The 14,921-nt window shown below is 38.0% G+C and overlaps 1 protein-coding gene across 2 annotated transcripts in view; it reads right to left on the bottom strand.

The window, feature by feature from the left end:
* Positions 1–14,921, bottom strand: part of SSBP2 (single stranded DNA binding protein 2) — a 170,297-nt gene that overhangs the window by 92,292 nt on the left and 63,084 nt on the right. The window lies entirely within an intron of this gene.

Genomic DNA, 14,921 nt, shown 5'->3' on the forward strand with positions numbered 1-14,921 from the left:
CACTTCAGATATTTATATGCATTGTTAAGGTCCTTGCCCCTTGTCTTCTCCAGGCCGAAGTGTCCCAGGTCTCTAAGCCTTCCCATGTACAGGAGGTGCTCCAGGCTCCCAGCCATCTTTGTGGTCCCCCATTGGACTCTCTCTAGGTTATCCCTACCTTTCTTGAACTGGGTAACCCACAGTATTCCAGATGTGCTCTCGCTAGGGCAGAATAGAGGGGAAGGACGACCTCTCTCAACCTGCTGGCCTCAGTCTTTCTAATACAGCCTGGGATACCACTGGCCTTCTTGCCACAAGGGCACGCTGTTGGCTCATGGCCAACCCGTCGTCCACCAGAATACCCAGGTCCTCCTCTGCAGAGCTCTCCAGCAGGTCCCTAACCTGCACTTATTTCTCCCAAGATGTATGACTCTGCACTTGTCCTTGTTCAACCTCATCTGTACAGTCTCTGCCCAGCTCTTTAACTTGTCCAAGTCTTGCCGAATGGAAGATGTGTCCTGTGTGTTTATGGAAATTTTGTTGTAGAGGACTGTACCAATAATGTTTGTCAATTACATGAAGCTGAAAGGTCTCAACAGAAAAGGTTCAGATACAACATGTAAAGAAACAGATGGAAAGAATATCTTCAAAGGGACTAAACTTACTAACTGTAAACTATAGGATGTAATTATAAAAAAATCAAAGTTCCTGTTACTCACCTACAAAAAGGGAAACATATAAACTTAATGACCATGAAAGTAATGTAAATATAAAATTATAAATAATTTTGATAAGCACAATAAAATACTAATAACAAGCCAAAAAGCACTGGTTAAACTCCATACAAACCCTTTGAAAACTCTTTATGACTCCATCTAAACAACATTAATTCAAGCTGGAACAGAATTAGAGAAACACTAGTTTTACAAAGCAAAAGTGGGAAGAGATCCATTAAGAGATGTTGCAAATCTAGTCAGTCTTATATACTCATTTATTAACTATGTTTCTTCCCATGATGTGAATTAGCAATATCGGAGGAACTTATTTTAAGATGTAGTATCTCCAGATGGTGTACGTTCTAAAATATTTACATTGACATTGACATCTTCTGAAGTTACATAACAAAGCACCGGCATACAATTAAAACAAAAATTTATGACTACCTTTCTGTTATCAAAATGTTAACATTAGCAACTTAGATGAGAAGAAATATAACGATACTGATTTGTTTCAGTTCCTGCGTTTTTCAATTTAAGTGAGAAATTCTTACTTCTTTACATGCCATGTACCTGAAAAGATGAAAAAAATGTTTAAGGTGCTCATGTCTGTGTTTCCATAGCACTGTATTTGGCAACATTCTCATGCAACCCATTCATAGACTCACATGATCAAAATAACTCAAAATAAATTTCTATACACATAACTGTAAATACTGCTGTACTACTTCTGACTTTGGTCATGGAGTTACCACAGCTGAAAAGTTGCCCCAAAACATCAGTGCCAAAAACTAGTTCCAGTAGTGCACAACAAGTAAAAAGAAAGAAAGAAAGAGAAAAGACAACTTAGATAAAGTGATCTTTAAAAATCACCCCAAGTCCTTTTTCTTTCAAGGAAGTACTCAGATTGTTTCTTCATGTATGCTCCTCTTTAACATTTAAGACAGAAGTATCTTTAGAGGTGGTCATTTTCACTTCCCTCATTTACAGGAGCACAAAAACGATCCCACATATTTAGGAAAGAAAATCCACAACAGCACTGCAAGGAGCAGACACAGGACCACAGGAGTGCCAACATGACAACAAGGTCTTTTCACCACATTGACTTCTACTAAAGTTGAATGCAAGTATTTTGCCTTGAGAACTACAAGATATCAATCAACTGGTTTTATTGTTTAAACAAGTATTGTCACAGCTTTGTATCTGTGTTACACACACACACCTTTTCTTATCTAACTCTGAACATTCATGATCTGCATTATAGGCACATACAGAGCTCTTAACATTTCACAGAATCACAGAATCACAGAATTGTAGGGGTTGGAAGGGACCTCCAGAGATCATCGAGACCAACCCCCCTGCCAAAGCAGGCTCCCTACACACAGGTAGGCATCCAGGCGAGACTTGAATATCTCCAGAGAAGGAGACTCCACAACCCCCCTGGGCAGCCTGTTCCAGTGCTCCGTCACCCTCACCGTGAAGAAGTTCTTACGCACATTCGTGCGAAACTTCCTATGCTGCAGCTTATGTCCGTTTCCCCTCGTCCTGTCTCCACGTACCACTGAAAAGAGACTGGCCTCACCGCTATGGCCGCCACACCTCAGGTATTTATAAGCCTGGATCAGGTCCCCTCTCAGTCTTCTTTTCTCAAGGCTAAACAGACCCAGTTCACTTAGCCTTTCTTCATAGGGGAGATGCTCCAGGCCCTTCACCATCTTTGTGGCCCTCCACTGGACTCTTTCCAAGAGATTCCTGTCTTTTTTGAACTGGGGAGCCCAGAACTGGACACAGTACTCCAGATGAGGCCTTACCAGGGCAGAGTAGAGGGGGAGGATCACCTCCCTCGACCTGCTGGACACGCTCTTTTTAATGCACCCCAGAATGCCACTGGCCTTCTTGGCCATGACACCAAGTTGTTTGCAAGGATCCACAGAAGTAAAATGGACTTGAACAAAATTGGAGAAAAGGGTAATCTTGATCAGCAAAAGACAAGCATCTACCTTGATGTCACATTTCATCTACTCTGCTACGAGATGAAATCTGGTCTTTAGAACAAAAGTTTTTATAGGCATATAAAAACTGCATGCATTACAGAGGAAAATAGAGTTTCAGAGAAAGGGGATAGCTTGAAGACAGGATAAAAAATCCAGAGGTTGTCTTTGTATTTCAGTATAACTTTACAATTACAACTTTACAAAGTATGAGGACTAGACTGAAAGTAATGCCTACAGTTTCATTAACACCACAACATTAGAGGCGGATGAGGCTGGCAGAGCGCAGAGGATCGTCGTTGGTGCAGCAGAGTCTGGCTGGAGACCTGTAACCAGTGGTGCCCCCCAGGGGTCTGTGCTGGGTCCAGTCTTGTTCAGCATCTTCATCAATGACCTTGATGAGGGGATAGTGGCCATCCTCAGCAAGTCTGCTGATGATACGAAGTTGGGAGGATTGGCTGACACGCCTGAAGGCTGTGCTGCCATTCAGCGAGACCTAGACAGGCTGGAGAGCTGGGCAGTAAGAAACCGGATGAGGTTCAACAAAAGCAAGTGTAGGGTCTTGCATCTAGAGAGGAATAATTGCATGCACCAATACAGGCTGGGGGATGAGCTGCTGGAGAGGAGCTCTGCAGAGAGGGACCTGGGCGTCCTGGTGGACGACAGGTTGGCCATGAGCCAGCAGTGTGCCCTCGTGGCCAAAAAGGCCAATGGCATTCTGGGGTGCATTAAGAAGAGTGTGTCCAGCAGGTCGAGGGAGGTGATCCTCCCCCTCTACTCTGCCCTGGTAAGGCCTCATCTGGAGTACTGTGTCCAGTTCTGGGCTCCCCAGTACAAAAAAGACAGGGATCTCTTGGAAAGAGTCCAGCGGAGGGCCACAAAGATGGTGAAGGGCCTGGAGCATCTCCCCTATGAAGAAAGGCTAAGTGAACTGGGTCTGTTTAGCCTTGAGAAAAGAAGACTGAAAGGGGACCTGATCCAGGTTTATAAATATCTGAGGTGTGGCGGCCATAGCGGTGAGGCCAGTCTCTTTTCAGTGGTACATGGAGACAGGACAAGGGGAAACGGACATAAGCTGCAGCATAGGAAGTTTCGCACAAATGTGCGTAAGAACTTCTTCACAGTGAGGGTGACGGAGCACTGGAACAGGCTGCCCAGGGGGGTTGTGGAGTCTCCTTCTCTGGAGATATTCAAGTCTCGCCTGGACGCCTACCTGTGCGACCTGGTGTAGGGAGCCTGCTTTGGCAGGGGGGTTGGTCTCGATGATCTCTGGAGGTTCCTTCTAACCCCTACAATTCTGTGATTCTGTGATTCTGTGATATTGACGGCACGGAGTAGAAGCTGAACCTTCCTACCAATATTCCATTACATGTTGTCACCGTGCAACAGATGGCAGCAGAGGAACAGTCTGACAGAATGGTATCTGACATGAAGCTGCAGAATAAGTAAAGGAAAAAAGCCTTTTTCCATCTGGAAAAGGTGGCTCCCACTGACATTCAATGATGCTTGCTGAACGTTTCTGGAGACCAACCAGAGGGTATGAGCACGGTGAGATGGTGGGTGGTGCATTCCAGCAAAGGCAATAGTGACATGAAAGACAAACCATGTTCTGGACAGCCATGCACAGCTATCACACCACAAAATGTAGAGTCTCAATCAACTCATCCATGCAAATTGGCTGACCATCCAAAAAAAGTGTTTTGTAGCTGAGAATTTTCCCAATCAAATTGTGTTATTGCGCTCTCTGTTGTAGTTTTTCCATGGAAATAAATAGGAGGCATTACTTTCAGAATGACCTGCATAATTATGGTTAAAACTAGGCTTGGTAATACATTTTTTAAGAGTGTTTTACTGTATGTAATGAGAAGAAACAGCAAAAATCTCTGCAATAAAACCATAGTGAACTAATATACTTGAGCTTGAACTAAAATCTTGCATAAACTGTCCAAACTACTGTAATTAAGCATGCTTACTTCCTTTATCTCACTTTACTTATATCACCTCACCTCACCTCACCACTTTCCTGGAAAATACTTCCTCTTGAAGACAATATTTACATTGTGATTATCCAAAAGGTTTGAGCATGAATATTGTCATAAAGGAAAATAAAAGAATTTTCCACTGACTAGAAATCTAACTATCTATTTTCCATAAAAGCGAGTATCAAATATAAAGGGAGTATTTTAAAATACAAATGTATCTTAAAATATGAACACTGTCATATAAACAAAATGATCAGATACTTTTCTGGTCAGCAAAGAAAAATCTGATGCACATTTTCTTAGGAATAAGTATGACATGGAATGGTTTCTTTTATAAAATACTACCACATTATATTTTTACAAATGATTAACTATAAGAGAGAACAACGATAAGCATATACAACTCATCAGCAAAGGGGTTAAATTAAAAATTGTGCCACAGTAAAACAGAAAATTACATTTTTCTACAGTGGTCATTAAAAATGAATCTTATACTAAAATTAGATAACTGTACACTGGTAAAAGAAACTGTCCACATCCCTTCCTAGTTTAGGTTCTCCATGGAAGAACATCCAGTAGTGTTTACAGTAGCTGACTTGAGCTCTGAGCCTACTCAATCCCTCTAACTGTTAATAATTTAGTAGGTTAAGCCACCATCACTACCATCAAGTACTGCACATAAAGTTTTTTATGGCTTCCTTCACTATTCAAAATCCTGTCAGCCAACAAATATCAAAATTCCTCTTTTTTAAAAATCTTCTATTATCATCTAATATTACAAAATCAGTTCACTGTATTACTTCCCATGTGAACTTCACTTCCAGAAAGTACATTCTGGAAAAAAGAAAAAGAGAATTAGTTTATGTATTAAATATTAATGACTCAAAAAATACTTCATGTTTTCAGTAAGGGTGTACCTAAGAAAGTTGGAAGGGAGAAAAATTTTATTAGCTATGTCAAAAATCTTGGATTTGAAAAAGAGAACTCCAGATATTGCTGTCATTGAGAAATACTTCATAGGAATCTTTTGTTCCTCAGAAAAAAATATCAAAAGAAATGACAATGTGTATCTTGAAATTGAAAGAGGCATATTCTTTCATCAAAGTTTTGTCTTGTTTTTTTTTTTTTTTTAATTGAAACTCTTTTTAAAACTATTTCCAAACTAAAACAAATCCAAATTGACAGCACTCTTGGGGTACAATGACATGTAATTAAACAATGTTTTCCTTCTGCTTCAATAAAGCTGTAGCAATAATTATCATAAACAGAAACTGTATTTTACTTTTAAACAATGGGACTCACATTTCTGAACTAAAATGCCAATAACAGAAGTATTTTCAAACAATCCAAATATATTATTTGAATTCTACGTTATTCAATTATTTCGCTGGCTTTAATAAAATATAGTTTTAATATCATCTCATTGTACTATTTTAAAAATCTGTGGTAATTCAAACCTACACTAAGAAGTGTTTGAAAACAGTAGTTTTCCACAAATACTAACAAATGTAATAATCACAATCTACCTTGTTTACTATTATAAAACAAGTGGAGTTATGCCACATCTTGAAGTGAGTCCTTCATACTTCCCTAGTATACAGATCTAATGCACACATTTAGATAACGTTATCAGAATGCCTATTAACCAAATTTGGTTCTTTAGAAAAATTTTAATACTGGATGTACCAACCAAGTGTGCTCCCTAGTGGATCAGTTAATTTTAAGTGCTGTGCTCTTTAAGATCTTCTAAAAAACTCTCCCTATGATTCAAAAACTAATCACGCAGAGAGGTACTTACAACATTATCTTAGATGTGTGGTAAAAAGACTTCAGCCAAACAAAGATCTTGTGGAGTACTGGATGTCTGGTACACACCCAAGCAATACAGATAGAGGACATAAGGCTAATGGTGAGGAGAGAGAGCATCTGACTGAAAACACGACGAAGAAATGATAGAAAGAGAGGATGAGGAGAGAAGGAGAATGTTGTTTTCTTAAAATGACATTTTATCTATCATAACTGAGAAGTGTCATTTTGAAAAGAGCTGGACTAAGACGAAGAGAATCTTTCTAAGTATACATGCTACATGACAAAAAATTACTTTGCTGTGATTGTGAAAAAACAGTGTATAGCCAGAAGTTAACCTTTTCTGCCTACCAATACAGCAGGGGAAAAAAATGAGTTCCTGAAATGGGATGAACCAGGGAGATCCCTGGGACTCCATCCTATCTCCACAAGAGGACAATACCAAGAGACAAAAGAGCTGAAAGCAGAGGCAGAGTAATTTGACCCACAGCACTGAACGTCATCCTGGTGCTAGATGCATTCCTAGTGCTAGACATTTGCTTAATCTCTAAAATATCAGATTTGATCATACTTTCTAGTTGTTTGATACCTATCATTCTAGATGTTGCTTTAACCCACAGATATGTATCTCTTTTGACATCGTGCACGCTAATTTCCAATGGCAGGGAGCTCTTCAGCCTAAACATACACAGTTGTTTTTTTCCTCTTCCAATTCTGCCTTGACAACTTCTTATTTTTGCTCACTACAGCTTTTGTGTGTGTGTGTGTGTGTGTGTGTGTGTGTGGAAAAGTAATTGGCTTTAATCAATAAACACTGATCCTTTGCACTGCTCCTCCTATGAGGCCGCAACACCTTCATCCAAATCCACTGAACGCAATTTATGACCAACCTCAGGCCCATCTCACCTCTACTCCCACAGATTCATACTTCTTGAACCCAAAGACCTTATTCTCTTTCTCACCACTAACTACTGAACAGCTAAAGCACTGGCAACCAAAAATAAATCTTCAATTGCTAAAAAGTTTAATTTCCATTATAAAACAAACAGCACTGTTTTATGTAATTGCTCCTCTACACAAAAGCACAGGAATAGGACAGTTTTGGAGAAAGCATTAGGAATTATGCTACTTTTGTTGAGCTCTGTTATCCTCAGTGTCACCTATTTTAAGTTTCTGTGTCCTTCACCGATGTGGCAGTTTTTCTTTCTCATCATGCAGTAGTACTTCTGGCACTGAGGTGAGCCCTACTGCACACAGAAGTCAGATGATGCCGTAACAGTCATTTTTCATAATGAGGTTACAAAATACTCCATACTGCTTTCCATTCTGTTTATAATGTATGTGTTACCACAGCATATCTTCCTCTGCTTTCATACCCAATTTCAAATTGAGGTATATTTTTCAAAGCTAAGGAACAAACTCCTTGCAATTATAGTTTCAGAAACACTGTAAACTGAAACCAAAATAAGCCATCAAAAGCCACTTCTTCAAAAGGATGCAAAGTGGAATACAAAGTGCTCAGCCAAAAAAAAGCTGGTCACTATTGAGTTCTGGATTTATGTGAACAATCAAATAGTGTTTCTCATTGATTACATGTTCTGTCAAGGAAATCTACTTTTTTTTTTTTTTTTAATTTGTGCATATATTAATTATGCATTGACAGTATTAGTTCTAGTTTATTTACATACTAAGAAGGATTACATTTTTAGTGATAAAACTGTGGCATGCCCACCATTACAGAGCAACACTCAGTACTGGAATTTCCCAAGGTTCATTATAAAAGTTCCTCAGCCACTGAACCACACACATTATAAAGCAAATGTTTATGGTACTAAAAATCCACCTGATAACAGAGAGCATTTAAACTGATTCTGCCTGTGGAAACAGGCACAGGGAAATCTTTGATCACACAGGATTTACCAGACTTACTGACAAGTGCATAACAAGATCCAATTACTGGAAGTTAAAATTACATTGTTAACACTGAAGAGCACTCAACATTAAATGCTGTTTTCCAGCCAGCAATCCTGAGTTGCTCCGCTCCTTTCTTCCTTTTACTCAGCCCTGGGGAGCACTGGATTGCATGCACTGCCCTGAATACACCTGGAACATGTGAAACCCCATGTTACGGCACCAATCAGTCAGGTGTCCCCTCTAAAATGGCCTTTGTCAGCAACCCTTCAGAGCCCAGGAGCAAGTAAGAACTAAGCCTGGCTTATATATCTGTGCTTTCCTTTCCACTGAAGCAAACTAGGCTGGTGTGTGACATGGTCCTGAGGAACGATGCTCCCAGAAAGATATGGACACCTCTACAGACGAGTGCTAGTGCATCTTGTTTACATCTTCAAGATGCACAACTGCACATAAAGGGCCAGAAAGAACACGATATGGTACAGACGAAGGGTATCTGTCATTATCTGCAGCAGCTCACAACAAGGTTTGTCTGCTGAAACACTTTGATAATGTCTTATCTAGCCCCTGCCCGTCAGCTCTGGAAGCACAAAGCTCTCCTCTATGGCCCATATTTTTATGCAGTCCTGACAAATTCTTGGAGTTTGGGTGAAACTTTGTAGCCTGACACAGACAGAATGCCAAATCATTCAATTTAATTTTTCTCTTCTGCTTTTAATTTCATCTTAATCTGTTTCCTGGACCACAGTTATATGCAAACATGTTACATAGAAGTCTCCACCAAACTAGCTACAATGGTCCAGAACCTATTTTCCTTTGTTGTAGTTAACTATGGTAGTTAAGAACTTTCTGGACTAATTCTAATTTTTAAGCAATAAGCTATCAAATATTTCATAATTTGGCTTTCCTAACCCTCAAAATTCATTTGTGTACATTCTGCTTTTATTACATCTTAAGAATTGATTTAGTTTCCTATTTTTGCCCACAGAAAATTGAGAATTTATTTTCACCCTTCTAATTTCTCTTTGAGTACAACTTAGTGAAATTCGTGTTCTTTTCTCTTTACTCTTCACTAAAATGTTCCAAATTTCCATGTTTGTTTGCTGTCTGAAGAGCTTTCACTACACAGGTTAATCACCTTGGCTTATCTCTACTTTCTGTTCAATGGCACACTGACTTCCAAGGAACTGTTGGTCTTCTCTCAACTAACACCCAGGCCATGTTTCTAGGTTTTCCTTTCCTTTTTGGCTTTTTTTTTTCTTTCTTCTTTTTTAACTTTTAACCTCAGGGCCTCTCTGACTAACCATCTCATTTTATTGAAATCACTTCCTCTAAAGTTTAGTCTCTTTCTTTGTTGCTTCTTGGTTCTGTTTCTCCCCCTAGGATATTGAATTTAATTATATTGCAATTATTATTAACTTGGCTGCTCAGCTATACTGTCTTTACTTTAGTTTGCTATTTAATATTAAACTGAGAATGCGAGCTCTTGAGCTACCTGTTCTGAAAAAAAGTTCTGTAATGTGTTAAAAAGCTGAAAAATATTGTGCTGTCCAACCACTGTAGTTATGACTAACTGAAGTCCCACATTATTATAATTTAGACAGATTTTACACTCTTCAGCTTCTTTGCTGTAAACTCAGTATCCTTTTCTCAAGTGACATTCAATTATGCAGCACAGTTAGCCTCTTGCAGCAGGGGAAGAAAATTCAAAAACTGTCTTTAAATCCACTAGCTAACAATATCACTATAAAATAATCAGTGAAATTTAAAAATAACCTCTGTTAGGGCTGTCCTACTGATTGTCACACCTTGCTATTCACTTCTGCACATAAGAACTTTAAAAATCACATAATCGTAGAATCATTTGACTGGAAGGGACACTGAAAGGCCATCTAGTCCAATTCCCCTGCAATGAACAGGGACACATACAACTCCCATCAGGTGCTCAGAGCCACATCCAGCATGACTTTGAATGTCTCCAGGGATGGAACATCCATCACCTCTCACACAACCTATGCCAGCGCCTCATCACACAACATAAAAAAAAAATGTTTTCTTGTATCCAAACTAAATCTCCCCTCTTTTAGTTTGAAACCATTTCCTTTGTCCTATCCCCACCCACACTGCTAAAGAGCGTGCCCCTTTCTTTCCTGTAGCTCCTCTTTAAACATTTAAAATGGCTAAAAACCTATATACTCTGGCAATCTCTGCCTCCAGAGGATTCTAAGTATCAGCTTGCCTTAAGGCTTTTTTAATTTGCAGCGAGACCCCGTGCCTTTTACTACTTATCACTTGCACTCTGATAAAAAATATTCAGTAAAGACTCACAGTTTGATTATGGTAGACATTATATAAACAGAAAGCATTCTTACCATAAATAATTCAGAGTTTACAAAGAGGTAAGAGATCTAAGGAAAGGACAATTACGATCAGTTTAGAGATCAGGTGCTAAGGTAGAAAACTTTAATGAACTTCATCCATTAAGACTGCTTCACAGTTGGCCACTTTTCTTAGTCCTACCCAGTTTACGCCTACACAAGTATTTACACATTTAACTACAAAGTCATCCTTTCTTTCTGGATGTAATGGGAGGTAATAAAAAGAAAGTTTAAAGTCCTCCCTTGAACCATGTCTTATAAGCACAGAGTGGTTTAATGTTTGATGATAACCTTTCACAAAACAGGAACCAAACTGGATTTCCTACATGTGCAAAGTCAGGCATGTTTATATCCTCTGTTAAATTATAATTGTTTGTGATGTTTTTACTACATTTCACTAATATGCTGGGCCTGCTATACAGAACAAATGAAATGCAAAACAATATACAATCAGCAGGAAGCACACAGGTGTGCATGTGGTACCTTAATGTAAGTCATTATCTGTCTTACACCAGTGGTTTGGAGTGATGGGAAGGATTCTCATTAACGTAAGTCAGCACTGAAACCAATGCATAGCAACAGCTCCTTACTCTACGGCTTTCCATCTTTTTTTTTTTCCACCACTGGAAAAAGTTAATGAAATTCTGACACACCACCTAAAAAGACCAGTGACAATATTCGCTTCCTTTGTTTATTGTCTGGACTTACTTATATCCTTTGATTAAATATTTTTAGATATGTAATAATACTCTGCTATTCTTTAAGATGTAAAATACACTGTCATTGATACTTCCAGCTCCGATCACTGGTTGCAAAGTGGTGATCAGTAACACAAAGGCACACAACAAATACACTGATTTTGAAAACTGGAAATTGTTCTATCACTTGCCAGTAATACTTTCACAGAGGGCTTTATTATAAATTTCTGTGCAATCCAGGTATCCCAGAAGGCATGTGAATCAGCAGTTACGCAACAAGTGAACATCCACAGGAAGCAACTATTGTAAAATGAACGGCAGGCTGACTTCGCTCATATTTTCAGGTTTTACTGTTTTACTCCACACTGCAAGACTGGTAGTATTAAACACTGCACTTAATTTACACTTGCATATTTATAGTTGATCTATTTGATGTCCTCCTTTCTTTGCTGTAAAAACTTTCATAAATATCAGCTTTTACAAGTATATAAATACAGCAATGTACAGAGACTTCAATCGTTGTCCAATAGTCACATGAATTGCTTTTTCATTTAACTGAAAAGCTCTACCAGTGTAATTGAAATGCTGCTTTGCCACTGCTTTTTTTTTTTCTGTCGCAGAGCAGTAATTAGAAGAATAACTACAAGTATATTTCCTTCTCCCGTACAGCAAAGAGAAAAGTAGTTTTGTTAGTATTCGCATAGGTCTTGTCTCTGGAAAAAGGAAAGAGACATGTTGTAACAGGCTGTAGTAGTAAGAAAATCTGAGGAATGTCTTATTTGAAACATATGCAATTATCTCAGTTCTATAAATTAGTTTATTTAATAAACAGTAAAACATCACTGCACTGCTTTGTATATTTATTTTAGACTGCTAGTACTGTTTCATTTGACTATTTTGTTCTCAGAAACTGCAAGTCTTAAGATGTCCCCACTTCTAAAGCAGAACGGAAACACAAAATCTGTTACTTTTCCTTTATTCATTAGAAAAAAGAAGTTATTTCTCTATTCCTTCACAGCTTTAGAAAAAACAATAAAAACCCCAAAGCTCAATTTGCTTCTAGTATTTACTTCTTAGCTCTCCAACTGAGTATTTAAAACTGCACACAACAGTTCTGCTTGGGATTCACACGATAGGCTTGGCACAACTTACAAGAGCATCACTGTCTAAATACTGCAGATCCTTTTGCCTCCAGGACAGAGAATGGATGACACATGTACAGATACTAAGAGAACAGACAATACAAGAACACAAATACACGTCCAACTCTCTCTCCCTTAAGATTGTTTTCCTCTAGTTCTTCTGGTTAGTGTAAAATTGCCATTGAGAGTGAATATGGAATTTGTTGCTTCCATTTAGTAGTTCTGTTTTAGGGACAACTTTCTGATAGCTCAACGTCTGGGAGAGAATTTACATTCAGATTGTACTACGGTTAATTGAAGAGGTTAAAGCTGTATTAAAACACTCCTTTTGATTAAATACAAGTTTGGAGTTGTCTATTATTATCGTGTTCTTATGCTACTCAGACAAGATCTTCTAAATCTGCATAGAGAGGGATGAAAGTTTTTTTTAAATGCTGCTGAGTGGAAAATATTTTCTTGTTTGTTTAGTCTTTTTTTTCCTGTACAGTACATGAGGATGAATATCCAGGGTATTAAAATAACTCAATCATTGTTTTAAAAAACAAACATGTACACCCTAGGGGAATAATCCTTCCTGAATTTCTTCCTCAGATCTATCTAGATTCAATTCTGTGAACTCTTTTTCTCCCACAGAAGAAGAAGGAGAGATGCACATGCTCTTGTTTCCTTATTCTTAGGGATTTCTCTTTTATTTTTCCTTGATCTTTAGACTTGATCAAGGAGGAGCATCAGATACAAACTGTAAACCATACTCTTCTGCATCTCCCCTAAGCCGCGGGGATTAGTCCCGTTATCAATATGCTATTTGGAAAAGGAGGCCAAATCATGCCAATGTTACATTGTGAAGTACCTCTTTTTACTGTGACACAGCAAAGCTCTGGACACTGAAGTCTGGTTTTACGGGAGACGATGCAAGCTGACTGGGAAGGAGATTAAGGGGTCCGTGTGCTTCCTTTGTCGCACTGATATTAGTACAATAGGCAAAGACTCAGAGGATAAAGAGGATAAAATGCCTTCCTCTGCAGTAACACTGCTGAACTGCTTTCTAATCAAGACACTGATTGCTGTGAGGAATAAACTCAAAGACTGCCACATTTAAATGTAATACATTTCAGAAGGGCAGCAAATATATTTACTACTAATCTTTCTATTCTAAAACAACAATGCCTGTGATAACCAATAGGGTTAAACTATCAACAGAAATCAATCTAACATTAAAGTGGTTTTGCTACAAAAGCTGAAACACATAACATTAAGCAGTAAATAACTAAGCAGTTCCTAACATAGAGAGCAAACTGAGTAACAGCTAAATCTGCTCAAGGTGTCAAGCATGGCAAAACTCAATCATCTTCACTTGGACTTCTATCATTCTTGCAAATTTTTCCTCATATCTGTCTCAATTCTATCCCCACCATTTGCACTTCTGTTAGATATGTACCTCATTTTCAAAAATAAGTCACACATTAAGACATTACTGATCACACATCTACTTCTCCATATTTATTATCTGAGAATTTACTATTTTTTCAGATAGCACACTAATATAGCAGGGTACCTCCAATGAAAACAATTTATTTAAAATCATCTTACTGGTACAGAGAGCTATGCTTGTTTACCATCTTTAGTCATACGGTTTTATTTATTCTCTAGTCTGAGAAGATGTAACATTAAACTCTAAAAATCTCCCTTAGGATTACTAGCTTTTTTTTTGTTTTGTTTTCAACTACTACCTTTTAAACATCTTGAATATGTTCAAGTAACATTGCTATGGATATCTGGAAAAAGACTTATCTTCTTTCCTAAATGGATAACAGTATGTACTGTTCTAGTTTAAATACAAAGAGTGATTTTGTTATCTATAATTACAACCAGAAGTTTTGGCCTTGCTATTACTGTCTGATCATATTCCAGCAATCATCATTCTTCACTTAATCAGGTTTTCTGTTGTTTATATAACTCTTGTCCACCTCTGAAATATTCTAATATTTAGGAAAGGAGTTTGGGAAAAGCAAGTAGCTCAGATGTGAAAAATAAATAACTAAAATAGAATTTTGTCAACACATATCTACAGAACAGCCTCAAGGCTGCTATAAGATTTCTGGCAAATAAGTCTGACCTCGATAGCCCTGCAATCAGTAAATACCAAGATACCATAAATGTCTGCACAAGTCACAGGATATCTAATAACAAATGCTGAAATTGGTTATGGTGTTACATTTCTCAAATTTCATCTTGTGAAGAAGAAAATTATATTTAATAAATTAAACCAGATACACTTCGACAAAAGAAAAAAAAAACTTTGCAAATTTATAGGTATG

Source organism: Meleagris gallopavo, chromosome Z, assembly GCF_905368555.1.
Source record: "Meleagris gallopavo chromosome Z, MGAL_WU_HG_1.1, whole genome shotgun sequence".
NCBI lineage: Eukaryota > Metazoa > Chordata > Aves > Galliformes > Phasianidae > Meleagris > Meleagris gallopavo.